General features: G+C 51.1%; 1 protein-coding gene and 1 pseudogene across 1 annotated transcript in view; both read left to right on the plus strand.

Moving 5' to 3' along the window:
* Window positions 1–27,043, plus strand: part of LOC125955028 (elongation factor 1-alpha) — a 214,988-nt gene that overhangs the window by 83,053 nt on the left and 104,892 nt on the right. The gene's annotated exons all lie outside the window — the stretch shown is intronic.
* LOC125955613 (uncharacterized) overlaps window positions 5,745–27,043 on the plus strand; it is an 81,946-nt pseudogene continuing 60,647 nt past the window's right edge.

Consider the following 27,043-nt stretch of genomic DNA (forward strand, 5'->3'; position numbering starts at 1 on the left):
AACCAGAAGTAATGTGTAACGAGACTCGTGGTATTCAAACGCCACATGTCCCTCCACAGTCGTGTCGTGTCGTGTCGTGGCGTGTCGTGAAATGAGGTGCCCTAATTGGGATTGGGCGATCGTCACCGTGTGTCTGTGGTTCCCGGCACGATCCGCCGATTGTGGACGACCACCGCGATTAATTGGACCCAGGGACCGATTTGTCCTGCTTTCTTCTGCTCCGTGCTCCGTGGCCAACGAGCGCACAACGAGGACCACGAAGAATCGTGCCCTATCTTATCGTCCTAATCCGTGGTGACTCGCTGTCTCTCGCTCTCGCTCTTGCCGTGGTGTGTCGCTTCTGATGGTCACTTGTTTTCTTTCAATTTTACAGCAACCTTTCCACGGACCATAGAAACCAAGGTACCGGGGCGGAGAGGCGGGGAAATTATGAATCCAATAAATTTCCGGTCACGATGAACCGGCGATAGATATCGTTGGTTGACTAGAAGAGGGGGGTTTATATAACGCTCGACGCTTAATTAAACACCTTCTGCGGTTAGTGACGCGGTTGGTGTTGGTTTTGCTTTAATGCTAGCCCTCCAGGGGCGGCGGGGTTAGGTGTTCGGTTGTGCGATCGATGCATTACTTCCGGCGGCATGCCCAGGAACATAGAAAATACCGGGGAACGCAGATACCAGAACGCCCCACTCCCCTCTTTCACGAGCTTTTGATGAAAGCGATCACTCATCGGACGCACCAACACCGTATCCCACCGGGTGTTGGGTTTGGCTGGGGATTAAAATAAAATAAACGATTATTCATGGGACCATCCCTCCCTCCCTGGATGGAATATCGATGAATTATTTATGAGACCTCAAATGGGCGCGAAGGCTGCTACGGCTCGAAATCACCGACCTTTGGACCGCTCCGGATCCGCTACTCCCACGACGCCTCATTACGATTCATGCGAACGGGCGAGAACCTCCGAAAGAAGAAGAAGAAGAAGAGCGAGAACCTTTTCCTAACTGACCGGAAAAAGGAAACAAACCCGCCCACGCGCACCTCCCTCCCCCGAACAAACTCCCGGGTTTGTTTGATTGAAATCATCTTGGTTGGGATTCGAATTCCGGACGCAGTTCCGGATTGAACGGGAAAGAATTAATATCTTGCCCCGAAGCGACGACGACGATGACGAACTCATAATAATCTTTTTTCTTCATTTTTCTGCTTTTCTTCTTCTTCTCTACCAGGGTAAGCTACACACAATCCAAAACAGACAAATCCAAAAGTCAACCGCACCAAGAACCCAATCCACCAAGAAGTCGTCTGGAAGTCGTCGCCGTAAGTTGCTATCTATCGCTCTATCTGCACTATTGCAGGGTGTTTGTTTGAACTTACGGTAAATAGCGCATAGTGCATCCACTCGAGGCGTACGCGACATTGCCTAGCACTAAAAGCCATTGAATTGGTTGCATAATTCCGGGCAGCTTTCACTTCTAGAGAGAGATTTGCAGAGAGAGAGAGAGGTTGCACACGCATCCTACCTGGCATCGTGTGGCCGCCTCTCGACCCTCTCATCCCGGGCAGGTGCTTTGCATTCCCGAAAGGCTCGAGAATTAGCGAGACTAATGCCGCTTTGAAGTTTCGCGGACCCATTCACGGACCGCGGCGACCGTGCGATATGTGCTCGAGTAGAATGAGACACTTCTTAGAGGAGGTGCCTGCGTGTCGCTCTTTGAGGATTCTCGCCCTCTCCTTCTCGAGGCGACATGCATATTTCATTCGTCTTCACACACACGCACACACACGCACAAGGATGTGGCGCACGTGCAGCGAAAGGTTTATGCAACATCCGGAACATCATCTGAGGGTTTCCTTCAGACGAGAGGGACGTGATGATTGATGGTCACGAGTGAAAGAGAGAGAGAGAGAGAGAGAGAGAGTGAACTAAGAGGAAAACACTTTCCAAGCGGGGTGGGGGTTATGTTGTGGTATGTCGTGACAGCTGGTCAGCCAGAGCTAGAGGCTGTGCCAGAGACCGCAGCGCAGCGCAGCCCAAATGTACCAAGGAGCAAGGTTCCAAAAATTAGAAACCAAAGATTGATGAAGCGAAACGAAGCGAGGAACTGTCGAACCCTGGCTGACCGGCTGTCAGTTGGAAATGGACCCTCATCCACCGCTCCACCGCTCTCCACTCTGCGGCTGCCAACCACTTTTAGCAAAAACAAACAATGTGTCAGTGTGTGTTTGTGTATCCTTAGACCGAGGCGCCCCCCTGAAAAGACTATCGATCATTAAAAATCGATACTGTGAAAACAACGGCACACAACAACCCTCCGGACATCCGTAATTTGCTCACGAATTCTGCTGGCGCGAGGTGAGAGGACGTTGCACGCAACCGTTCATCATCTTCGCCGACACCGAACGTCGACGTCTCGACGTCGACGCAGTATCTTGAGTATCGCAAACACGAGAAGAGGCTCCTCTCAGCACCGTTGGCACACTGTTTACCTTTTTACCTCCGCGGCTTTATAATAATGTCAACGTCCAACGGTCACTCGAGACACTCCTCGGTTCCTCCCCCCTCCTCCGGTTGGATTTTGGGGATGGAAGGTGAGACTCGCGATTCAGGAGCTGGTGCCGCGTCGTGTGCCACAACAAAAGAACAAAAATCCTGGGTGGCAGGTGGAGGGGCAGGAAGGTAAAGAAGAGGGAGCAGAGTGCGGTGACGCCTTCGCGCCAAAGACGAGGTTTCACTTTCGCGCGTTTTCGACGGAATACTTTCAACAACTCGGTGACTCGGTGACGGTTTTTCGCCCCGGTACTCCGGGAGGTACAAACACAAACACCACCTTCGCCTCCCGGCGCCATTATTATTTGCCAAGAGTCACCTTCTCTGGCGTACCAGCTCGATTTCACTTTCTTCGCTGGCTGACTGTTTGTTTGTGTGCCTCTGTGTGTGTGTGTGTGTGTGTGTGTGTGTGTGTGTGGTGAGTAAAAGTGTGGAGGATTATTTTAATTTGGGACGCCTAATGATGGTCGTCGTCGTCGTCGTCGTCGCATGCCCGACGACCAACGACCGTATTCTTTATTTGCTGTTATATGTTTCGCTTCGTTTGTTCGTTCGTCAACCAAAACTCATCAGATCACCTCCCGGGGAGGGCTATGCTTCGGGGGGGAGGTGAGGTGACGAAATACGTTGTCCAGTCGCAATGAAACTGAACAGCTATTAATCTTGATCCAAACCCCCTCCCTCCCCCGGGGCCACCTCGCGCTCCAACTCGCTTTTGGATTCGATTTCAGTTGTTTCACCGCGGTCAGGTCAGAACTTGTAGCCAGGCAAAATGGAGACGAATGCAAATTTGAAAGACACACACAACAACAAAAAAACAACGCGATCTTAAAAACCATTCATCGACACCTCGCTGTGTGTGAGGCGATTGCCATAATCGATCCGTCCGTCCGAAGCACATTCCAAGCTCTCTGAGGCGAGGGGCGAGTTGACGTCTTACAAATTCATTTTATGGCGATTGAGATGGCTGTCGCCAGCGATGTGTATAAGCCAGGCCTGCCGATGAGTCATCGACTGATCGTTGCGGACTTTTGATGGCAATGCGCGCCGCGGTCGTTGGTTGGTTGTGTTGATTTGCATATAAACTGTCTCGATGACGTGGAGGACGATGGTCGTAGGAAAGCCCCTCCACGACAAATTTCCTGATGTGCCCACGCGAGGGCATTAATCAAATTATTACTGAAGAGCGTAACCGAACGGAGGGGAGCAGCAACCTTTCTTAGAGCAAACAAATGGGGGCCACTACTAATTGTTTTTCCCCCGATTTGGGCCTGGCCAGACGGGGGGAGTTTGCAGAGAAGACCGTTTAGCCTGTCGAGTCGGTTGTATTGGTACAGTATAATTAGAGTCTCGTTGCGCGAGGAGACGTTGCGGTTCTTTTCCTATTTACTAGCGTAATCGCGTTTGCGTTTCCTTTTCTGATGATCGAGAGATTGTCTGTGTTTGTGTAAGTGTGTGTGTGGGTGGTGAAGATGGTATTTTCATTTAAAAATCGACCACAACCGACGGTGAACAACAACACCGATCAAACAGATTGGTCGTTCCCGATTTGGGTGAATGAGGACGTTTTTAAAACACATTTTCATCTCACGATGAGCTCACGCCTGCTCCGGTGCACGGTGACTGGTGATTCCACTTCTCGAACCGCTCGCTCACATCCACATCTAGTACTCATTGGGTTTTGGGGTTTTTTTTGCACAGTAATGCCATTTGACACTGACAGTGACAGCTTGTGGGCTAAAGCTGGCTGGAAGGGAGATGGGAACACACACACACACACACACCCTCACGGGACCCTCTCTGTGCCTGCGAAAGTTGAAAACCACGCATAAAACATGTAAGTATCCATCAAGTAGAAGAGGTATTCACCTTTCAGCAGCAGAAGCAGCTTACCTGGCATCAAAATACGTTACACAAAAGCAGGGTGGATGGTATGGAGGAAAGGAACTCTCACCCCACTCCCTCCCCTAAACCTGTTGTTTGTGGTGACTATTTCTTGCTGCCCGGCATCACCACAAACAAGATTAGGGCATAGCACCTCCCCCCCCCCCCCCCCCCCCGGGGGCGCAAAGAAGATTAGAAAGGTCTAATCCTCGGTTAGTGGAAAAGAATGCCCAATGCCCACTGCCCAGAGCGGCCAGAGAGTGTCCTCAGGAATTCCGGATCCTTTTTTGTTCCCCTGTCCGAAACCCTTTCCGCTGAGGCACACCAAAGGCCATCGGTTTGGGGAGCAATGGAAAGACGAATAGCATTTCATCTTTGTCTTCTCTTCGCCTTCCTCCTGCTGGACTTCAAAGGCCCCAAAACGGGGGTGAAGGGGAGGGTGGGGGGTCTCTCCTTTCCGTTTCGGTTCATCAGCTTTCATCGGAAGTCTATTGATCTGTGCCGCCAGGTTTGTCGGTGTATTATCGAAAACAGATTAAAGGCGATGGTTTCTACGTTTCCTATGAAGAGATTATTGAAAATAGATTCTCCTGGAAGGTAGGACGGGGAAGAAAGCTTGGAAATTGCTCCCCAAAAGGGAGGAACCCACCGGCTGTTATTATTTAAATGTTCGACCTCTCAATCTCAGCTGCTCGATACCGATCGCAAATCGCAAACAGAGATGCGAAGCGAAGCGAATCAAACTGCTGCGCTTCATCGCCAAAAAGGCGCTTCGCACCGCCAAGGACCAAGGGAAACAATGGCATCGTTGGATTGTGCTCCGTGATCCGAAGCTGGCGCTTCTGGTGCTGCTTATGGTGCTTGTTGTTGTTGTTCTTTTATCGTCAGCCGATTCTCGTGACGGAAGCTCGTCATTGTCAGAAGTGGCTATCGGAACCGGAGATTGAGAAGTGATCTCACGGCACCGTAGAACCGAAGAACCACAACCCTGCAAGTAGCCTCACAATGCAGAAGCACCCTGTTCTCCTCCTTCTGCAAGCAGTAGCCTCAAAGTCAAGTGCCACTCGAAACCGAAGCTCTTTTATTTGGCGCTCCATAAAGACATAAAATGCAAAAAAAAAGGGACGAAGACCTGCCAAATCGATGGATGGGGGGATGGTTGCGTGCTGAGGGTAGGGAACAAAACCAGACCCTCTTCCCTCCACTGCCCTCCCCACCCGTCAGTCAGACAAAGCAGGAACGTGAGAAACGCTTGGTGGTATCCTTGCCGCAATGTCACTGAAGTGGCCTTCACGTGCACGACGAAATGAACTTCAAGTCGGTAAGTAAGCACCGAGCTAGCGGTAGCGCTAGCGATGGCAAGTGACGCTATATATCGGCTTACGGCTTACGAACCGTCTCGCCACGCCTCTCAAAATGGCCACCTGGGGATCAAAAGGATAGAAACGGTTCCGGTGCCCCGCGCGGTTCTGGTGCTGCTGCTGCTGCTGCTGCTCTTGATGGTGGTTGTTCAATATCGGTAAAGCCAGAACCAAACGCAAGGACAATCGAACAACCCCTCCTGCGCTCCCTGTGCTCCCTGGGCTTTTGATGCTTGAACGGAACGGATTCGATACCGGTACCGGCAGCGCAGCTGCGGCGCAAAATCCACCCAAAAGACCTTAACCTCCTTTCGCGCTTCGGAGGTGGTGGTTTATCGATTCCGGTCGCAGCTGTTTCCGTCACAAGCCATGACCGACGAGGTAGTTCATCAGCTGAAGCTGTTGCATGCGCCCGTCCATCCATCACCTCCCTGCTCTTGAGGCGCAACAGGAACGGAGAATTGAAGGCGAGGAATCGAAGGAAAAACTTCGAACACCTCCGAACACCGAAGAAGTTGCGGCGGCAATAAAAAGGGTAAAGATGAAGAACAGAAGTCTAGGCGTCACATTTCGATCGGTTTTATGCTGTCGAAGAATTCGCGTCAATTTTACTGTGCCCCGTTCTGTGCGAAAGCCAACCTTAAAACTTGCCTTAAAGACGATGGACCCTTGAATGTGAGAAATCGCGTGGATCGGGGACCGAAAGTGAAAATAATTAAATTCCAAGTTCCTCGCCGTGGCCGTGGTGACCGATGGGCCATCTGTTGAATCCTCGAAGCAATCCCAGCAGCGAAAGCCAATGATGTCACTGAACCCTTTTTCCCAATTAGACTTTTCCCATTAAAAGAGCCGAAAGAGGGAGAGCGGGGGCCTGTCAGCGGTCATGGGACTTGGGAATGACTTTTGGTCAATCAAGGATTAAGCAAAGCGAAGGTACGGTAAACGTCAAGCCGTCGTCGTCGTCGTCGTCGTCGTCGTTGAGTGGCTCATGTCCCGGGCCCCCCCGGGGAAGTTTTTGATGCGCCCCCGGATTACACTTCGGCGTCGTGAATCGCTTTTTCATGGTTTCGCCATTTAACTTTTGGTTTTATGGAGCCCCAAACTTTGGGGCAAAAATGACACGCCGCTGATGACGATTGTTGTGGCCCCGGAAAATATCTTGTTCTTGGCGTTTGGCGAAGAAGTCCGGCCATTGTCGCTGGAAGAAGAGGTGGCTCCATAAATCAAGGCCACTGGTGGTTGTGTTGGGCTACTGCAAGCAACCTCATCAGCATCACCGCATCGATCCTTCCGATTGGCGTTTCGTAGCATCGTAGCAAACACAGCAGCTTCACGTAGCATAGCACCTCTCATCATCCTCATCGCACATCGTATCGCGCGCCGAAACTACGATTTATGGGGATCAAGCAGCGAAGCATACACAGACACACATGGGAGGAAGCCATCAGATAAGCGCGATTGTTTATGGACGATCCCTTACCAGCCAGCCTGGGTGGCTTGGAGTGTTTAGCAATGACGTCGGCTGATCGGAACGTATCGCTGGATGTCATATTTCATCCCATTTTCGACACCAGCTCCACCGGCTTCTCCCTGTTGCAGCAGCTGCTGCTACTGCTACCTTGGAAGACAAACACAGTCGGCTGACACTGACTTTGACCTACCGGAGCGTACTGGAGTGTGTACGCTGGAGTAGGGAAGTCGCGCTGATGTAGCTTATGGCATCGAGTATCATTTTTCATCGCAGCAGCAGCAGCAGCAAAAGGCCCCGACTTGCCGAGTTCCACTTCCGAAAAGGTATTGGTGGCTGTTGTTCTACGTTCCACCGGTGGTGCTGCTGCTGCCGGTGCTGCTTTACCCGGTGGCTTCGCGAATCTAGAGCAAAGAGCGGCCGGTTTGTGTCTGTGCCTGTGTCTGGTCGGTCGGAAAAGATGGATGAGTTAATACGCTCGAGGGCCATTCCAACGCACTCCGCTTAGCCGCAGCCGCGGCCTCCTAGGGGGGCCTATAGAGGAGGCTGCACACACACACACACAAGACAATGTGCAATGCGCGGTGTACCGTATGGTGTGATGTGCTCCTCTCCCCTTTTAGGGCAGGGGAAACGAATGGCCACAGATAACTCATAATTTCAATGGCATGGCCCAGCGTCCGCGTGGTGGTGCTAGGGATGCCAGGGATACGAGAGAGAGAGAGATGCTTATCAAACTCCCATTTCCATGTCCCTTTGCCCAGGGGTTTGTTTTTACCACGGGTTTCGTTTTGTTTTGTTTTTTTTTCGGAAGTTTTCCAGGTCGCAAAGTCGCCAAACCGTATCGGAAGCCGTGCTCCAGGGAGTGATAAATATATTGCGGCCTAAACCATCTCTCGTGCCTCTGTGTGTGTGTGTGTGTGTGCGGTTGGAGTGCGTGAATAAATTATCTTCCTGCTGGATACAACCGTGACCGTCGCGCTCGCAACACTGCCACAATCGTAGTAACAGACGAACTGGAACGACCGGGAGGCCCGGGACCCTACTGGCCAATTTTCGGCCATTACTAATTATCTACCCTCTCACAACCACCCTCCCCCTCCAAAAAGAACAGGCCACTACATGGAACAACCCCAGCCAGCCAGCCGAATGTTGGCCCCACCAACACCGAAAAAAGTGGCAGACAAAGTACAGTTACACGCTAGAAGGAGGAACGTTGCTGCGCTGCTGCTGACCAACAGACCGAGTTACCGAGCAAAACCCAGAACTGGCCCACTTTCAGTCGCAGGGAAAGGGGGTCGGGGTGAAAAATTAGAAAAAACCGGCAAAATGGAGATCCACACTCGAGCGACTCGCCGGACATGAACAAACCGCGTCGATGATTAGAACAAATGTAATGGCTTGGCACTTGCAGCTGGCTTGGTGCGTGCCGTGCCGTGGCGCTACCCGGAACGGTGGCCGCGGAAGGTCAGCCATTCGTGTGCGCAGTCCAGTGGAAAACGGACGGGGAAACCGAGAGAACCCTTTGGTAATTTTCAGCCATCTGCAGATACAGATACAGCGCTCCGGAACATATCTCGCGGTATATAGAGCGTGCCGAGGTGATGGTGGAACGACGATTTGGAATTGTTTTGTCCGAAAACATTTGCCTTTTTTGGACGGTTGGAAAGGAGGGGAGGTGGCGCACACGTGTCCAGAAGCTGGCTTTTCCGCCCAACAAACTTTGACCGTAGGAGCAGTTGTTGTGTTGTGCTGCAGGAGAAGTTTTTTTCGGTTCCCCGATAAAGCTATTACCAACGGAGTATTGCGGCCTGCGGGCTGATCGGTGATCCTGGGAGTCACCTTGTGACCTTTGTGTGACCGGGAACAATGTCACCAAGAGGATTTCAATGAGGGAGGGGAAAAAGTAATATCGGAAGCTGCAAGCAAACCAAGTACTCGGTCCGTCGGTCGGTCGAATGGCAATTGTGGAAAACTTTTTGTGAAAAATCCACCGCAACATAAGCGTTCTTTTGATCATAATAGGTCCGCCCCCCGGGGGTGGAGGTGGGGTGGTGTGGGTTGATGTGTGTGTGTGTGCGTGGTATTTAGGAGACCCTTCGAGATGCCGTTCGATGTTGCCCGGTATCCCCGGTGTAGGAGTACAGGGCACGACCGTTCTCATAACACATGTCAGTGTCAGGCTTCGGAGAAAACCAACAACACACACACACACGGCAGGGAGAGTCCCGTATCGATGCTCCACACAAACACACACACACACACACACCTAATGGCTCTTTTCCTTCTGGGCAGGATGGCCAATGTTTCGCTTGCAAAATATGTAAAACATCCTCATGGAGTCCCACTACTAGCATCCGGTGTCCAAAGACCGGAATAAGTAACAAAACAAACAAACCAACACACCCATACACACACACACACACACACAAGCAGGAGCCACTGGATACAAGAGGAATGTTTACTTCATCTTCGGAATGACCAGATCGTCAACGCCCCCGGGTGCAACACAATGATTTGTTTTTCTTGTTCCGGATACCCTGGACACCGGGCCCCCGTGGTCGAGAGTATGCTTGAGAGCAGGCAAGGCGAACCTTGGACTTGGACTTGGAACGAAAATAGATGCCTTCTCGGAAAGCGATCCAAAGAATGGCGGGCGCGATGCTACCCCGGCGAGGATGAATACCACCGGGAAAATATTCATAGTTTTCCGTCTCCCACAAAAGATGCGCCCTCTCGTCGTTCGTCGTTGTCCTGGTCCTGGTCTTGGTCTCGGTCTCGCCTCGAGGCCGATATGGCCCCTACCGGTTGCTTGCATGGCATCAGCTTCGCGAGCAACTTTTCTTAATAAGCAATTTAAGTTATGGCCCTGCCAGATGCATTTAAAACGATGCGCTTTTACTGGCGGCCATTTACCAAACCCCGGAACGGCGAGCGAGCGAGAAGCGCCGGGCTTTTGGTGATCACAATACTACACCCCTGACGGCTGACCACAATGGGCGCTTTCGTAACAGTATCCCAAAGATCAAATTCATAAATTGCACTCCTTTGCAGCACTCCCCACTTTTGCCTTTCTCTCTCTCTCTCTCTTCGCTGTCTCTGCGAAAACTCGATCGCTCATTTGGCCATAATGTCATAACTTACCCCTTGTACGCTGCTGCTGCTGCTGGTGCTGCTGGTTGTGGTTCCGGGACCATAAATTTCCTCGAGTCCCACCAGTTAAAGGCGTGGTCCCCAAGTTTGACCGAAACAACTGGCCAGTTGATCCCTTACTTACAATTCGGGACGCCCTAGGACCGATCACCGTCACTCCTGAGGGATCGTTGGGGACGGCGTTGTTACAATGTGCTGAAGTGCCACTATGCATCATCATGGAGCCTCGCGAAATCAAACAACAAGACTGCCGGCGACCTGGAGACCCGGCGAGAGATCCCGTCAACGTAGGCGAGCTCTAATTTGTGTCGTGTCTATAGGCCTGTGCGTCGGTTTGGTAGGCGTGTAAAGGGCTTTTACCTGGGGCCATCGGATGGAGCCTCGTCGCGCGCCCTCCACTCGCCTCTCTTTCTCTCTCTCTGATTTATGATTCCTACGCCGTGGTCGTTAGCTGGTCGCGTAGCATACGGCGACCGGGATCTCCCTGGCCCCTTGTGGGCTGGAAATGCGTTCCAAAGAAATACGGTCCCTTTCGGGCGTACTGTGGTCAGCCCTGCCCTGTCCTGCCCAACCAGTTGACAGTTGGGATGAAAAATTACTCAATTTAATTACGGGGCCAACGCAACAACGGAGCAAAACAGAGTGCATGGATTGCAAAGCGCTGCCTACTTCTTCTCCTACTTCTACTCCTGAAGACACCCGGAAGGTTCGTACAGTTACGCCGCTGCATGGAGAGCGCCCTCTTGAGGATATTATCCTAACTAACGTCACAGTCCAAAAGGGAACGTTGCATCACACGAAACATCAAACACACTGTAGCTGCAGCTAATGACGATCCGTGCCCAGACCGACTTCTCCTTCTTCTGCGCGGACTTCTCCACCGTTCTTCCGCGATATTCTTGACTTCTTCTCGTCCGCTCGTCGTTGATGCGCCTTTCATCATTTCATCAATTTCCATATAATGGCGACCGGAAATGAGCATCCAAAGCATTCTCATCCAGCGCACAAATGGATGGTTAACAATACAATTTTGGGACCATGCGCCATGTCACAGTCTACGGTGTGCCGGAGAGGGGTCGACGACGCTCCGCTCGATTCTTCCGCAGGGAGTCAGCACCATAATGAAATGCATAATGTTCTCGAGGTGGTGGTGGGTATCTCGAGCTCGAGCCCCACGCTCTAGACTCTGGTGCCTCGACCTGGTCTCGCCTCAAGAAGAAGAAGAGGGAGGAGGTCCGTAAACAAATTGTTTCCATCCGGTGCGCCCAAGATGCGATGCGATGCGACGCGAGAACCGTGGACTCCTCGTACCGATGATGGGGACCGATGGGAAATGATTATGGTTCGCTTTGCCGTGCACCGTCTTCGCCGTTCGCGACCCGTCTTCTTCCGCTCCTCCTCTACTCCTCTCCCTGAGGGCTGATCAAAAATTCAAAATAAGGCGGTGTATCGGTATATCGCGGGAGTGGTTTGAAGATGGTGACTGGCACACGCACCGCACGCGCGCGCGCACACACACACACACTGCACAATCCTATAAGGGTTCCTTTATTACCTTTGTAAATTATCCATTTGTACCCCCTCTACTTCTTCCTTTCTCTCTTTTCTCTTGAGCCACCTACTTACCTTACTTGCTTCATCGCTCCATATGGTGTAGCATCTTCTGGCAGGTCTCGTGTGCGTCTCAGTTTCTGCGGGTCCCATACTACCTGGCAGGCACTTCACCGACCGACCGACCGCTGTAATCTACCGCTCGTCAACGTCATGGCTCCCCGATTTTGAACTAATTTCCTTCCAGCCCAACGACCACACTGCTGCTGCTCTGTCTCTCTCTCTTTCTCTCTCTCTCTTTCTCTTTCGCCAACGCATATAGCGCGGCCGTTGTTGTGATTTTGGAGAGTTCATCGAAGGCCTCACAATGTTGGACCGAGTATATATGATGGGCGGCACTTGAGAGACCGCTAGCTAGCTAGGTTCGGGAGAAGTTCGACACATTGTGTGTGCGATGCCGTCGAAAGGGCGAATGACAGCGATGGTGATGGTGCCGGGTACCCGGGATTGTCGGTACCCCGTGATGCTGCTGCTGCTGCGGCTGATGATGATGATGATGATGCGAATTGATGTTGAGTTTCGTTGGCATCTCGTGTGTGTGTGAGAGGAGGGGGGAAAGAATTATGTTAATGCATTCGGCATTCATCAGCTCCGGTCCGTCCGGTCGTCTGGCTCCTCTCGCCGTATCTTGAGTCGAGAAGGGAAGACATAACACACACATACACACACACATACACACACGAACAGCACATTGTTCTCATTGTCAAGGTTGAAAAGGTTCACTCCGGCCGTCAGTGCTAGTCGCCGCTACGGTCCAAAAAACATCGGTACATCCCGCGAACGCCGCGTATATGCAGAGGATATGGTGGCGAAGCTGTTTCTTCTTTTGCCTTCCTTTCGACTTGCGATGTGATGTAATGTTATCGTGGCACCACTTGGGACACTCCGCTCCTTGGGTCCTCTCCTCTCTTTCCGTCGCGTTGGCGTTGGTCGCGTTGATTTGAAAGCGTTGACTTGGAGACACTTGGAACGACACTTGAAGTCGGTCAATATAAAGTCATATCGTCGCCCCGTCATCGCACGTATGATCGGAGTGTTTGCTTCGCGGCCGACTGACCGCCCCAGTCAAGGGTCCCCCCGGGTGGGAAGGGGAGGCGGAGGGGGGATCTCTTCAAAAACTGGGTCACTGGGGACCCACACTTTGCAGATGGCGGATTCCCAGAATAGGGGGATCTCATTTGATTTCGGTTTTTAGATGAAAACATCACCACGCAAAGGAGGAGCTTGTATATAGAGAGCGCGAATTTAGATGATTTTCGTGTCACAAAGGAGACGATCTCATGGTCCACCGAGTGCGTGGTCCGTTTTCATGCTACACCAGACCCCGCCACCCAGCTCACTTTGATGCTGCCCTTTTTTTTTTGGTGTTTCGTAAATAGAAATAAACAGAGTTCAATACCCGAGTTCAGCTCGCTGCGCTGCTGCTCCAATATGCGTTTCCACACGCAGTAGGCAGCAGCTATTGATGAACCAGGCAAATGGAGTACGTAGCCATAGGGACGGTGGACCGGTGGACGAGGAAATATCGTTTTCACGCTACATAAATCCCTCCGCCATTGGCCGGGCTAATGATTCGTGGAATGCATTAACGACTCGGCGTGCAATTAAAGGTGAGACCATAATCGGCATTCCATCAACCGTCGAACCGGTAAAATAGAACCGATTAACCTTTCCCGGGAGGGGGGGTTCGGGCAAACATCCCTCGTTAATCTTGGGCTTGGTTGTCCCCAGCAGGAAGGTAATTGATAGCGCAGCTCGATGATATTTGGAATACATTTCCCGAAAACGAAAACGAAAGAAAAAAAAGGTGTATTTATTGATCCCGTGGTCCACCGCGTTGCGCCCACGGGCGTATCCACGGATCCACGACGAAATTGAAACGCGTGGTTCCGCTTGTTAGCTTCCGCCCCGGGTTTCCGGCACTATCTGCACACTCAGATCTATCTCGGTCACTCACATCCTGGAACTTTCCGGTGTTTCCGTTGTTTCCGACCGATCCACCGGATCCACCTTTCTCCTTCGCGAATGAGTGACAATTATTGCCAGAAACTGGTGGCCAAACCCAAAGCCAAAAAGCAATCTCGATGAAAAAATCTGTCCACTACTTCCGGCCAGCGGCATACGTTTCCCGTTTTGCTTGAAAACTTGTCTTATCTTCCTCTCCTCATTCGCGCTTTCTCTCTCGCTCTTTTTCTCTCTTTCTCTCTCTGGTGATCAAATCGAAAAGTGCAATCGCTGCAAACCCTACCCTCCAAGGGGGGTTGTTCATGTTCGAATAAGGTTCACGCTCCCGGTTCGTGCTCCCAGCATCCAATCCACCATAAGTTCTGCTCATTGCACCTGCGGAACGACCGGGGAAAAAAAGGTGCAAACAACAAAGCGCACAGCAAGCGCGAAACACAATCAATTATCCAACCGGTGAACAACCGGTCCCTTCCCTCCTGGGTAGCGCCTTGGAAAAAGGTTTTTCTTATCAAAACCACCCACTCCACTCCCACCCAACTTTTCGCCGGCATTCTGCGAAGACTCAAGAAGAAAAACGTGGGAGGAGACCTGCAAACGATGCGCGAAGAATGTGTCTCATTAAAAACATTTTCCGATGCGAAACGCCTTCACCAAACAGCGCCGTGCTGGTGGTGGTGGTGGTGGTGGTGGTGAAGGTGAGGTTCGAAGGCAACCTCGAGACTTGCTCGAACAACAAGCGAAGCGTTGTTTTCCCAAGTGCCCCAAAAACACAAGGATAACGAGCAGCAAGAGCAACAGCAGCAGCAGCAGCAGCAGCAGCAGCAGCAGCAGCAGCAGCAGCAGCAGCAACACAAAACAACAAACACCAAGGATAACGTGACAGAAACGTGGCTCCTTTTTTGTGTTCATCGTGCGTGTGTGTGTGTGTGTGTGCGTGTGTCATGCCAGAGTTCAAAGACAGCGCGCAAAAGGAGGAGGAAAAGTCTTGGAAAGAATGGTCTTGGAACCGATGGTGGTTTTGGCATGCGTGTTGCATTTCCACACAATATCGTCACTCTCATCGTGGGCATCAACATAATGTACAGCATGACCTAGAAGGAGATCTCGAGCTCTCGAACGACACCCCACACAAGGCCTTTCGAAGCTTTCGATGAGCTTTTGATGCAACGGGATCCGTCCGGAAGGAAAGAAAAAAGAAAAGAAAAAGAAGGCTTTGGTTTCAATTTTATCCCCGATTAGAAGCCATTTCTACCACGGGATGTGCATCCCCCTTCCTCCATTTCCCGTGTATGTGAATTAGCCTCTCTAAGGCCCCACACCTCGGGAGGGAGGAAGGGTAACTCAAGCTAACCAACGTCGGATCGAATGTCACCGAACGGTGGTGCTGCTGCTCTTCGTGTGTTTGTTGCTAAGATAGGAACACGATCAACCTCATCATTGTTGTCGTCGTCGTCGTTGCCATTGGGTCAATGACCTCCTGCTCCTCCTGCTAGTCCAACAGCAACGTCTACGTCGCCGTCTAATGGAGCAGTAAATGTGCCGCTTGGTCTTGTGGTCCCACAATGACGTGGCAGGTCCACCGCCCCCGGAACCAGAGCTCTATATATAGGAGTATGGGGCGCGTAGCGGTCTTAAAACGCGATGAGAGGGAGAGATAATTACTTTGTCATAATTAATAATGTTTTGATTGATGCTATCGAGGGGGAGAAGCGCTCCAGGAAGAGAGACTGAGTCAGGGTCGCTGCTTGGGGTCTCGAGACCAACGGTTCGACGGTGCGAGATTATCAGGAGGTGAGATTTATGACCCACCTTCCCTCTGTACCCTTCAGTTTCTCCTCCGGTACTCCCGGTGCCGGTCGCACCACCATCATCATCGAACATCATTAGCCGTAATTGAATCCACGACCAGGAAGCGATCATCGACGGGAAGACTTTGTTGGATCATCCCGGCGTTTTGCTACCGGCGGAAGGGAAGAGTTCTAGGAAGTGGCCGCGCATCCCTGGCCTTTAAATTACTATCCCTGGGTGGGTGCGCAAAAAAAAACCGAACCGGCTAACCCTCCAGGAAGGGGCCACCTTTTGCGGCAGGTCTTTTGCAGAGAACGTGCCCTTCTTCCCCGGAGACACCTCAGAACCTCAGAACGTCTCGGAGCAGAACGCGTTCTGTTCCCGTCGTCGTCCGCTTTGTGGCCTACAACTTATAGAAACAAAAAAGAAGCATAAAAGATGCTCCCTCCCAGTGAGCGGAGGGGCAGGAGGAAAGGGAAGTGAAGGAGAGTAAAAAAAAAGGGAAAATCTGTACCATCGACGACCCCTCTGCTGAGACATGAGATCGACGAGAACCGGGACCCGGGCGATGACGATGACGACGTTGCCATCGCTGCTGCTGCTGCCAGGAACAGTTAGCTTTTGGGGGCCTGGCGTGACCTGGCCTGGCGTGCTACGTCACCGTCGCTCCGTCCCTTTTGCTTGGGACGTGTGCGTGTTGGAAACATCAATTACATCCCTTGTTGTTGGTTGGTTGGTTGGTTGGTTGGTTGTTTGGTGCGCTTTTTGCCGCTGTTCTGACCACAATCGACATCCGACACCACCAGCAGAGAGGCGCCTCCCTCTTCTGTGCGGTGCTTGACCCTCTCTCCCTTACCCCAAAAGATGATTTCCAATTTTCCCATTTTACATGAGGACGGAGGGAAGGGGAGTTTGTTTTGATGTTGCGTCTTGCGCCGAGGGCTTTTTTGTTTCCAATTTTTTGGGGTTTTGTTTGACTCCTCGTCGTGCGTTTTGACCGGTTTCACCCCGGACCCCTGTTTGGTGACTCTTGGTTCTCGGCCAAGGCCCCACCGGGTAACGGTAACGCCGGTGGCCGTTTGTTGATGGATTTTTTGTTGCTTGTTTTTTTTTTGAGGTGGAAAGAAGAGTGTTTTTTGTGTGTATGTGGTTCCGTTCCGTTCCGATTATGAAGCGACAGCAACAGTGTGCGTGTTGTGGGCAGGGAATGAGAGAAAGATTGTGACCTTCCTACCAGCTTATCAGAGGATCTAAGGGTTGTCAGAGGATCGGTCAGAGTGGAACGGGACTTCCACATCGACGAAGGGCTGCGGTGAAAGTAGGGAATTGATTAAAGGCTGCAGATGACAGACGAACTGACAGACAGCCGGTCCCTTCCTAATTAAACAGTGGATTTTGTGGAAGATTTCTGAAGAAAAAAACCTATCAAATGTTTTTTTATGAGTATCGTATTCAATTACAATTTTTAAAGAATATTAAGTTGCTTTTGTGGAGAAAATATATAATTAAAAAAGAACACCATGACATCAATTCGAATCTGCATCAAAGGAGGCGTGTCGTTGATGCAGGTAACTCTGTCAAGTTTTTATTAAATTTTAACTTTTCCAATTTTTGGTTGCAATTGATAGTAACGACTCAAAGTTGCGAGTTGCATATAATAGATGTATTTTTTCTTCGAATAATCCAAATACAATATACAATATTCTTCAAAAATCCTTCAGAATAAAAATCGAATAAAATAATGTGTGATTAAAATGTAAAAAAAATCAAATTAAATACATAAGCACCCTCTTAACGCAGCCTCACAAGCAGAAATCGATGATGCAATAAACACACACACACACGTGCTTCAAAACTTTATTCTGCTTGCCTGTCACGCGATCCTTCGAAAATCCGCGAACTGCGGGCGCCCAGTTACGAGCCCTCTATATATATTCGTCACTCAACCGGTGGTCGCGCTACCCGCACTTTCAATGAGATAAAATCCAATTAATAGACTGTCAGAGATCACCGATCCGTTGACCACCCGCAAATCCGCGCCCAGCGCCCTGTTCCGACTGCCGGTTATCGACGTTAACACATCCACATCGGTCTCTGGTCTCAGTCACTGGCCTCTAACGTGTCTTATGGCGAGCCACAGTACGACGAAGCCTTCGAAGAACAAACGCACCCAGGCGAGTGCACAGGTGAGACGCACTAACATGCGAGCTTATGTAAGCCCCCCCAGAAGGAGAGGTTCACCAAAATCCCCGACCTGCGCCCCCCGATACGCGGCCACCCCGTAAGTCCCCGTTTGATTGGCCATCACGTAACACATTAGACGCCGCCTGTGCGCGCTGCGATGTGCGAAAAGTGATTTTTGTGCGTCCAGCACCAGCAGCATCAGCAGCAGGCCTAAAACGGGAGTAAAAGGGGGGGCAGCCCTCGAGGGTTTTCCGTTTGGTCAGCGCGAGGTTGGCCCGGAGGTGTGGTGTATCTTTCACTCCACGCACTCCGGCCACTGGTCGGCATTTATTGGCAACCTCACGTTGCAGCTCCAGTGAACAAGTTCGTGGGGATCCCCTTTGGGGTGGACCGGCTGGCAGGCTCTGGCATGCTGGACGAAAAATGATCGTTTCATTTAACTTTCATTTCCTGCTGCTGCTGCTGCTGCTGTTGCTGCTGCGGCCGCGGTGGTGGTGGCCACCGCACACAGCAGCGAATAATCCAAAGATGATGGTTTCATCGAGCTGCTGATATGGTTTCAACATAAATAGAATGCTGGCGGTGGGGCGGAGATTTTCCGGCAAAATTATCCATCCCAGTACTCGTTATTGATCACGAACGATTATCGCCGAGCGTGCACCGGCGCTACTTTCGCTCATTGTTGGCAACATAGCGGAATGGGTGGGAAGGTGGGATTGATGACCAACATTAGCGCGAAACATAAAGCTCGCCGGCAGGAAATGCAATCCCATTTGCCTCTCGCCAGCTGTTGGCGTCTCTGTCTGTATGTATGTCTGTCTAACATCGAGATGACTTTTCCTAATCCAATCTACATCTTCCTCTCTTTCTCTCTCTCTCTCTCTCTCTCTCTCTCTCTCTCTCTCTCTCTCTCTCTTCTGTTTGCTGGCCAACAAATCTGTGGCACCACCATGGTGTATTGATGCGCTAAATTAGCCCTCAAACGAGGCTTGGCCAATTGCAACATGTGCTGTCGGAGGTACGGCTCTACATTGTACCACCAACCGGGAGAAAGGCAATCCCCCCCCCCCCCCCTCATCGACAACCATTTGGGATTGACATTTCGAAGTGCTCGCCACGATCCGCGGTACTCGTCATTCGTTCGTTTGCCATCGTCAATCCGCGAGTGCCGCGCGCCTCACTCTCGGCCGCGGACTAGTTACAATCTGGCACGTTGGCGTTCGTTCGCAGCTCTAGTTAACAGACCGACAGTAGTACCTGATGGTGGGATGGGGGGAAGGAGGCTGATGAGAAGATGAGCTCGTTATGAGCACACCGCACTGTTGGTGTTCGCTTTTCTCTGACATCTTTCTAAAGGTGCATGACCACGATAGTGAATTTAACGTTAAGAACTGTCGAAAACGAGGTTGAAATCAAGTTGCGAACGTGACTGGGCACCGGTTAAGATGAAGAAAACTTTCAGCTTCGAATTTCTCTTATCCCCTTCGGTTGGAAATTCGCAGCAAAGAACTTTCAAAGTACCTCGGCTTGATTAGAAGGCTATAATAGCCTTAAGACTCAATTTATTTCTTTCATCACCTATTGCTCTTATATATTTTGTTGCTCTAATAATAATATATTAGAAGATACTTAATTTATTAAAATTGTAGTTAAAATTAGAGTAATTCATTTCTGTATCGGGACATCTGGAATAAAATATAGCAACCCAATGAAAGTTACTATCGTGTCCATGCACCTTAACAGGAGATATTTATCCCTGAAAAAGGCATCCTAAAATCTAGGTCGTATGCATGGTAGCGCAGCTCCGATCGCCCGATGATGTAGTTCTATCCAGCAGCAGCAGCAACATGGAAACATGGAAAACGAACGCCAATCACAGGGAACAGCACGCAATTCGCGGTTGCAATAGTGGCAGTGAAGACGAATGCTAGCCATCCATCTGCTTATGACAAGAGGCGCAATTGGGTGTGTGTGTGTGCGCTGAGCAAATATGCTCTGCCACAACATCGTTCCAATCATCCAATCGTAGAACCAGGGAATTGATCACAAAATCCATCGGCCCCGCAATTGGATGGTCGGGCGTGCGAAAATCAATTTCCTGACCGAGACAATAGACCCGGGACCCTTTCCCCCTTCTTTTGGCACACAATAGCGTCCAGGGGGTCAATTTCTGCGATCCTTTAATCCCCTCGAAATGGCCGTCGGTCGCGAGAACGATCGCGTACTGCACCGCGAAAGTAATTATGTGAAATATGATGGCACTGGGAAGGGGGAGGGGGTGGTGACCAACATATTTTCCGACCCCATCGATGACGACGACGATGGGAGGACCTCTGCGCGCTGACCTTATGAATCATTTTCACCCAATTCGACGACGACGACGATGACGGAGGCCCTCGCAGTGGGTCAGTGTGTCCCAGAAAGCCACCAGCAAGTCCCTTCCGGGCACGACAATGCTCCCGGAGGGGAGGGGGGAGGATACCTTAAGGTGGAGGGATGGGGTGCGGGTGCCCTATCTGCAAACAATACGATCCCCTTCTAACCTCGATTCGATCCAGGAAATTCGTCGTCGTCGTCGATCGTTTCCCGGGAGGTGTGTATGTGCCTGGCGGCAATAAAGATGCGGTGACGGTGTGACCGCGATGGCGGCGGCGGCGATCATGCATCGCACCCGGTATGGATCGTCGAGCGTGCATCGTGCACTCGTCGATGATGCCGGGACGATGACGATGCAACTGATGCCGTTGGGTTTCGGTGTCTTTGCTCCGTACTAGGGTGGGGAGGGGGGGGGAAGGGGGGTGGTATGCATTGGCCCCGTGGCCCCTGGCCAGATCAGATGAGCATCCCTCGCGCGCCTCGAGCGATCGCGACATTGTGATAAGGGGGAGAACAATTGGTTGCCATTTGATGGCGCGGAGTGGAGTCGAGGAGGGGGGGATGAAAAATAAAATTTGTTTCGGAATGATGCTAGAAAGAGAGAGAGAGAGCGATAGGACGTTAGGTTTGTCCCACATTCGTTCATCGTGCATCTAGCCGCTCATATCGCTTTGTCACATCGATTGTCAGCGAACAATGACGACTCATGAGGTAGGACTGCTATGATCTTCTGGGCTGTCAGATCTGTGACAATCTTCTGTCACATCTGTGCAAGGCATGCTATGATTGCAGGAGCAACACTCGCATAGATATGGCCACCGTAAATGCTCCAAAACGAAATTGAGGAAGACTAAATGAACTACTGCTAAAGATTAGAATGCTCCTCTTCTTAACAATGCATGCCTAGAATTTTCTCATTTTTTAGAACGATTTTTCGCATTAAATTCGTGTTTATATTTTAATATCAATCAAAAGACTTCATCGATCGAGAGACGGATTTTAAGCGACGAACCCCGTTTAAATCATTTTCTGATGGCTTTCAGCCGCAAATGAAATCAAACTTGACTGATCCAAGTGTTTCTAAAGGATTACAACGGAAACTTCTCTTCTTAGCAATACTTTTTTTCGATTTTTCCACTTTTTTAAATAACGTTTGGCAACTATTTCTGCAGAATTATCAAAATATTAACCGTTCTAAAGAGTTAGAATATCCGCTCCCGTTCTTATCAACACTTTCCTAGAGTTTTATTCTTTTTCAAACGTATTTTTGACATAAAACCGGCATGTATTTCGAAATATTTGATCAAAAGACTTCAACGATCGAGAAACGCTTTGTAAGCGACGAACCCCATTTCAAATCGGTTTCTACAGCCATTTCACCGCTATCCAGCTCAGCCACGTTCTATCAAACAACAGTAAAGCAGTACCTTATGCGACCTTCACATATGCTACACGGCAGCAGCTGCAACAGCAGCAGCAGCATCTGCAACAGATGTCCATTCGGTAAAGACCTCGTTTCCAAGCGCCAACAGAGCGAATGAAAATGGTCAACAGAAGTACAGCAAGGGGGGAGATGAAGAGCACCCCTTCTCCCAACCCATTTGAATCCATAACCTGCTTCGGTGCCGCAGCAGTGAAAGAAGAAAGCACAAGTTTGCGCCACCAGGGAATGCAATCCATTCCATCCATTCCGCCTCGGCCACCACCACCAGACTCACCCTATATGCTCACCCGAATGGTAACGGTTTTCCAACGGCGGTCCAGTCTTCTGCCGCTGCTGCTGACCACTGCTGCCGCACACACACACGCTGACCAGCTGCTGGTTCAGATTTCCAAAGCCATAAAACGAAACGAGAACGATGACAAACGAGACGACCGGTCGGTGCCACGACGACGACGACGACGACGACGGTGCGCTCCGGTGCGGCGCAGAAGCTGACATTAAAAACCGACGTCGCGATGCGGACGAATCCGTTCCGTTACCAGAAGACGCAGGGAGAAAGTGTGCGTGTGTGTGTGTGTGCTCCGGTCTGGGCTGCGGTTAGAGGAGGAGGAGAAGGAGAAGAAAGGAAGCACAAAATGTCACATTACATTGGCTACTTTTACATAACTTCTGCTTCGAGCTATCGAGTTTCCCGATGAAAAGGTGGCGCGGTCCCCAGGGCATGGAGCACCAGCAGCATAAAACATCACCATCACCATCTTGCCGATGCTGGTAGCACCATTGGCCCCCCCCCCCTCCTTTTTGGCGCACCGAGCAACGTTTTTCCGACGGACCGGCTCCCTTCTGTGCCTCGCGAATCCGTGGTATTTATTGTTTCATCGAGCCGGAAAATCGACTCGAAAGCGGGGGGGGGGGGGGGGGGGTCCGAGAAGCGGTGGAAACCCATGATGGTGGTATGACCCCCTAACCGACTCTTGGGTGGCGTCGTCGTCGTCGTCGGTCAGATGATGCTGTAACGCGAAACTCGACGACGATGACGATGACGGCGACGACGGAATGTTGGCATTGTGCTGCCATTGATATCCGTTTGCCGTTTGATAGGCCCCCGGGCTGCCTGACATTGACCTCGCGCATCGGTGAGTCCGGTTTCACATCATTACATGACGCCGATGCTACCTGCTGCTTATTCTATGTGCGTGTGTGTGTGTGTATGCTGTGAAAGCATTGCAATAATGATTGAATGCAGTACCACCGGCGCCGTCCATTTTGTATGACCTGAACAGAGGTAGAGAGAGAGAGTTCGATGTTTGACTTTTAACCCCGTTCAAAGCTCCTGGCATGTTCGACGTTCCTCGGTTCGCCAGCAAAAAAAGGCACAAAACCGAACCGTTCGAACCGTTCGAACCGGTAAGCGAAATGGCGACCAAAAAGACAGCGCGGCGGGTGGAATGGGGGGCTGACACATTCAGTTTCCGTAATTGCAGTGCCGGTCTCTTGGGGTCCCCGTTCCCGCACGCTTGGGAAAACGTTCATTTCCGTGCCAGAGGCCAGCAGCCAGCGCGAGTGTGCGGACGCGTAAACGGGACAACGAATGAGGTGGAAAATTGAACCCCTTCTAACCACCCCATTCGACTGCTATTAAATAATTGATCGTGCAGCGGCGGCAGCGGCGGCGGCGGTTTTCGCTTCGCATTGTTTTGTTCAATGCATTGACTGCATCGATGGTCAAACGGTCTCTTGAGCTTAAGGTTTTCCACGCGCCAGCCAACGACGACGACGACGACCGGGTACCGGGTGGGGTGGTATGGCGTGCACGCGCTAATCATTTTCCATTTACGATCCCCCCCTCCCACTCCTGGCGGCCCCCTTTTCCATCGTACACCATCGGTATCGCCATCATCATCGTCGTCGTCGTCGTCGTCGTCGTGTGCTGGCATTAGTGCTACATTAGAGGTGACCATCGGTACCGATAGTGATCGATCGTCCGGGTCCGCAAGGTTCGTGAAAAAACCCACCGCGTTCCCATCGCCATCGCCACCGCCACCGCCATCGACCGATCGAGCACCCCGATCATCAAGAGCGTTCCGATCGATTTGACCCATATTAACCGCGCAAAAATGTTCGCTCGACAAACGGAGATAAAGAGAGAGAGAGACAGAGATGGGTGGGAAAATCGGCAATCACGGAGGACACGCTCCGGCTGCCGGGCTCCCGGAGTTCGCGGAGTTCGCGGAAGGGTCAAACAGTTTAATTTGCTTTCCTTCTGCCGTTGCTGCAGCTCTGTATGTGTGTGTGTGTGTGTGTGTGACTGTTTGAGAAAAGATGACCGCGCGGTAGTTAAAGCGAAACTTCTTCTAAACAACCCAAAAGAAGGGGGGTTGGTTGATGGGAAAGTTGAGGCAATGAGCAAAGTGAGTGAGACGTTCGATCAATGGACAGTTCGAGTTCAATGGTTGCTGTGGTCGCCTACAGCGCGAACCGGCGAAGGGAGGGTTGCCAGGAGTGACCGTTAATCAACGGTAGCTGTCAAAGTTTTTCAATGAAGCTGAAGGGCAGGGAATATTGGAGAAAACTTTTAATTATGCGATTCTATCCCTTTCAGGGGAGGGGGAGGTGTTCCAATCACTCCAAGGGTACACCTACTCCTCATACCTGCGTCTCCTGAAACTCCTTTTGAACCGTCTCGTTTTTCGACTAAAGAATATTTTAGTCAAAATGTATCAATAAGCGAAACGGAGTAACAATGTTTCAATCCTTCTCTTTCCCGATTTCAGATTGTGGTTCACTCACGTCAACTGTTCAGGTATGTGCTCTCGTCATCAAAGACACCACCGCTATTGTGTGAGGTTCAATTTAGGATACTCAACCTTCTGCTGGCTTCTGCTTCTCGCTCCGGTCAGCATCAACGCCGGAGACCGGAGACAAAGTAAATCGAATGAAATGATTCGATTGAAACACGTTTCGGAGCACAGTTTCCACCGTTCCAATCATCGCTCACAATATGCTTCAGCGCACACCAGTGGTATCGATCGATATGTTTCGTCAAAAAGTTTGTTTTTCTTTTTTTTCTAACCCGGTTTTGACGATAAATGCCCTCGTCTGCATGTGGCGGTCGCATGACGATCCCATGAACACCTGTACGCCTGAGTGCCACTGGGAAGCGTTTCCTGCATTTCACACGATCGTCATCCGTCATCTGGCAGACGCAACGAGGACGAACGTGGCGAGGCGAATATTTATCCTCGACCATGCACGACTCGCCGACACATAGTAGAATTTACCTCCACTAGAGAGGAATTATGCCGGCAAGAATGCACAATCCGCGAGAATTACCCCCTTTTGTTGTTGTTGTTGTTGTCAAAAGCGTGCTTCAGCTCGTGCAACGACACGAGCACGAGGGATTAAACTGGTCTGGTGGTTTGGAATGACTCAATGTTCGAGTCAAAGTCCAGTAAGCTCCGAATCCTGCTAGGAATGTTGTGTGCTACCTGCTACTGAAGCACAACTTTTGCGGATCCAAACATCCAATATCCGGCCACCAGTCTGCGGATTGATGGTGCCGGTTCTGGGAAATGTGAAGCAATCAATGTTCGACGATGACGATGATGACGATGATTACGAGTGTTCTCCAAACTGCTGGACGCCCATTACAGTGCACACGGTACTAGTGACCAACCGAAAGGCGGAAGTTGGAACGTTCGGTGTCGTCCGTCAGAAGAGACCAGACTGGAATGCTGGAATCATCGATGGCTACCCAGGGCAGGGACGACGGAACACGACACGAAAAACGCGCAAATATTCGCGCGCGCGACACGTTCCCCAGGTTCCTGTCCTCAGGGACCAAGAGAGACTCCAGAGACTCCAGAGGCCAACGTGTATTGACGCACCGACACAGACACATACAGACACGTATGTGGAGAGTAATGCAATATGTTGTCCGGCGAAATTAACGGTAAATACGCGCCACGGATGGTCACCCTATTTTGCTGGGATTGCACTAGGCGGCGGGGTGCGGAGATGGAATAGACAGAGCGGGTCGAGCCTAGTGATGGCCAATAAGTTGATGAAACCCACGACCACCGGCAGGACCTGACATTTGTGTCATTAACAAATACTCGCAACTCCTTTTTTCAACATTCACGCGAAGATTCTTCAAATTCTCGGACATCTCGTCGGTTCTCCCGGAAACACTTTCGTGTATTCCGTGGCTCCGAAGTCCCGAGAGATGGGTATCTGGATGGCGATCTTCTGCATGCATCTCATGCGTATCTATCCATCCATCGACCACGTCTTCTAAGCCCCGGAAGGCCCTACACTAGGTCCGCAGCATTGAGATTAATGAGGATGCCAGAACGACCTACGGACCGACCGAGGGGCGAAGGTCCGAGTCCAGTACAGGGCAAGGCAGACACACGACCCACAAGGTACACGATCGCCATCGTGCGCTCCTTACCGTGATCAAAATTAATATTTCATTTAATCCGCCAACAACGACGACGACGACGACGACGTCGACGAGAAGCCGTGGTACCGTCGTAGTCGCCGTAGTCGTCGTCTAGGCTTCGGCCTCCATTTTTTATCATCCTTCCCAACCACCAGCCTAGGTTACATGCGTCGTCTTCGTCTTCTGCTTCTGCTCTTCTCCCCATTCCTAAAAGATAGTAAACATGAGTTCAGCGAGTCAAATTGCCCCGTTCCCCGTTGTCCATGCTGGAAACGGTACCTATACGTGGTGTTGGTACGGAGGAGGAGGAGTACCAGAGTCATCTCGGCCGGGCCCGCGCCGGGTCCAGCCTACGCGAGGGCTTCACCGTGTGACCCGTAGCCGTACCTCTAGAATGCTAAATAACTGTAACGGTTTTTCGTGCGGGCATTATTTTCCTTCTCTCCCGACTTGGGGGCCAATTCTGACGCATTCAATCTTAATCAAGTTCTGTACTCTCTCTCTCTCTCTCGCTCCCCTCTCTCTCTCTCTCTCTCTCTGTGGAGCATGCGCACCATTCCGGTTCTTACGGTGCGTTCCCATTCTGAGGGAATCACCGTAGTCGTGGAGAGCAGCAGATTCGTCGACGTTCCAACCGGGATTCTGATCGTTGCATCGTTTCGGATCAGGTTCTTGATATGCAAGCACTGTGTCCGTGTCCCAGGGCAGGGCACCATCTCCGGAAAGAAGAATTCTTCCCCCCTCCTCGAGAAGAACGAACCGCCTGCGGGGCGTTCCATCTGCAAGCCATAAACTCTCCAAGACAAGATCT

This window comes from Anopheles darlingi, chromosome 3 (genome assembly GCF_943734745.1).
Source record: "Anopheles darlingi chromosome 3, idAnoDarlMG_H_01, whole genome shotgun sequence".
NCBI lineage: Eukaryota > Metazoa > Arthropoda > Insecta > Diptera > Culicidae > Anopheles > Anopheles darlingi.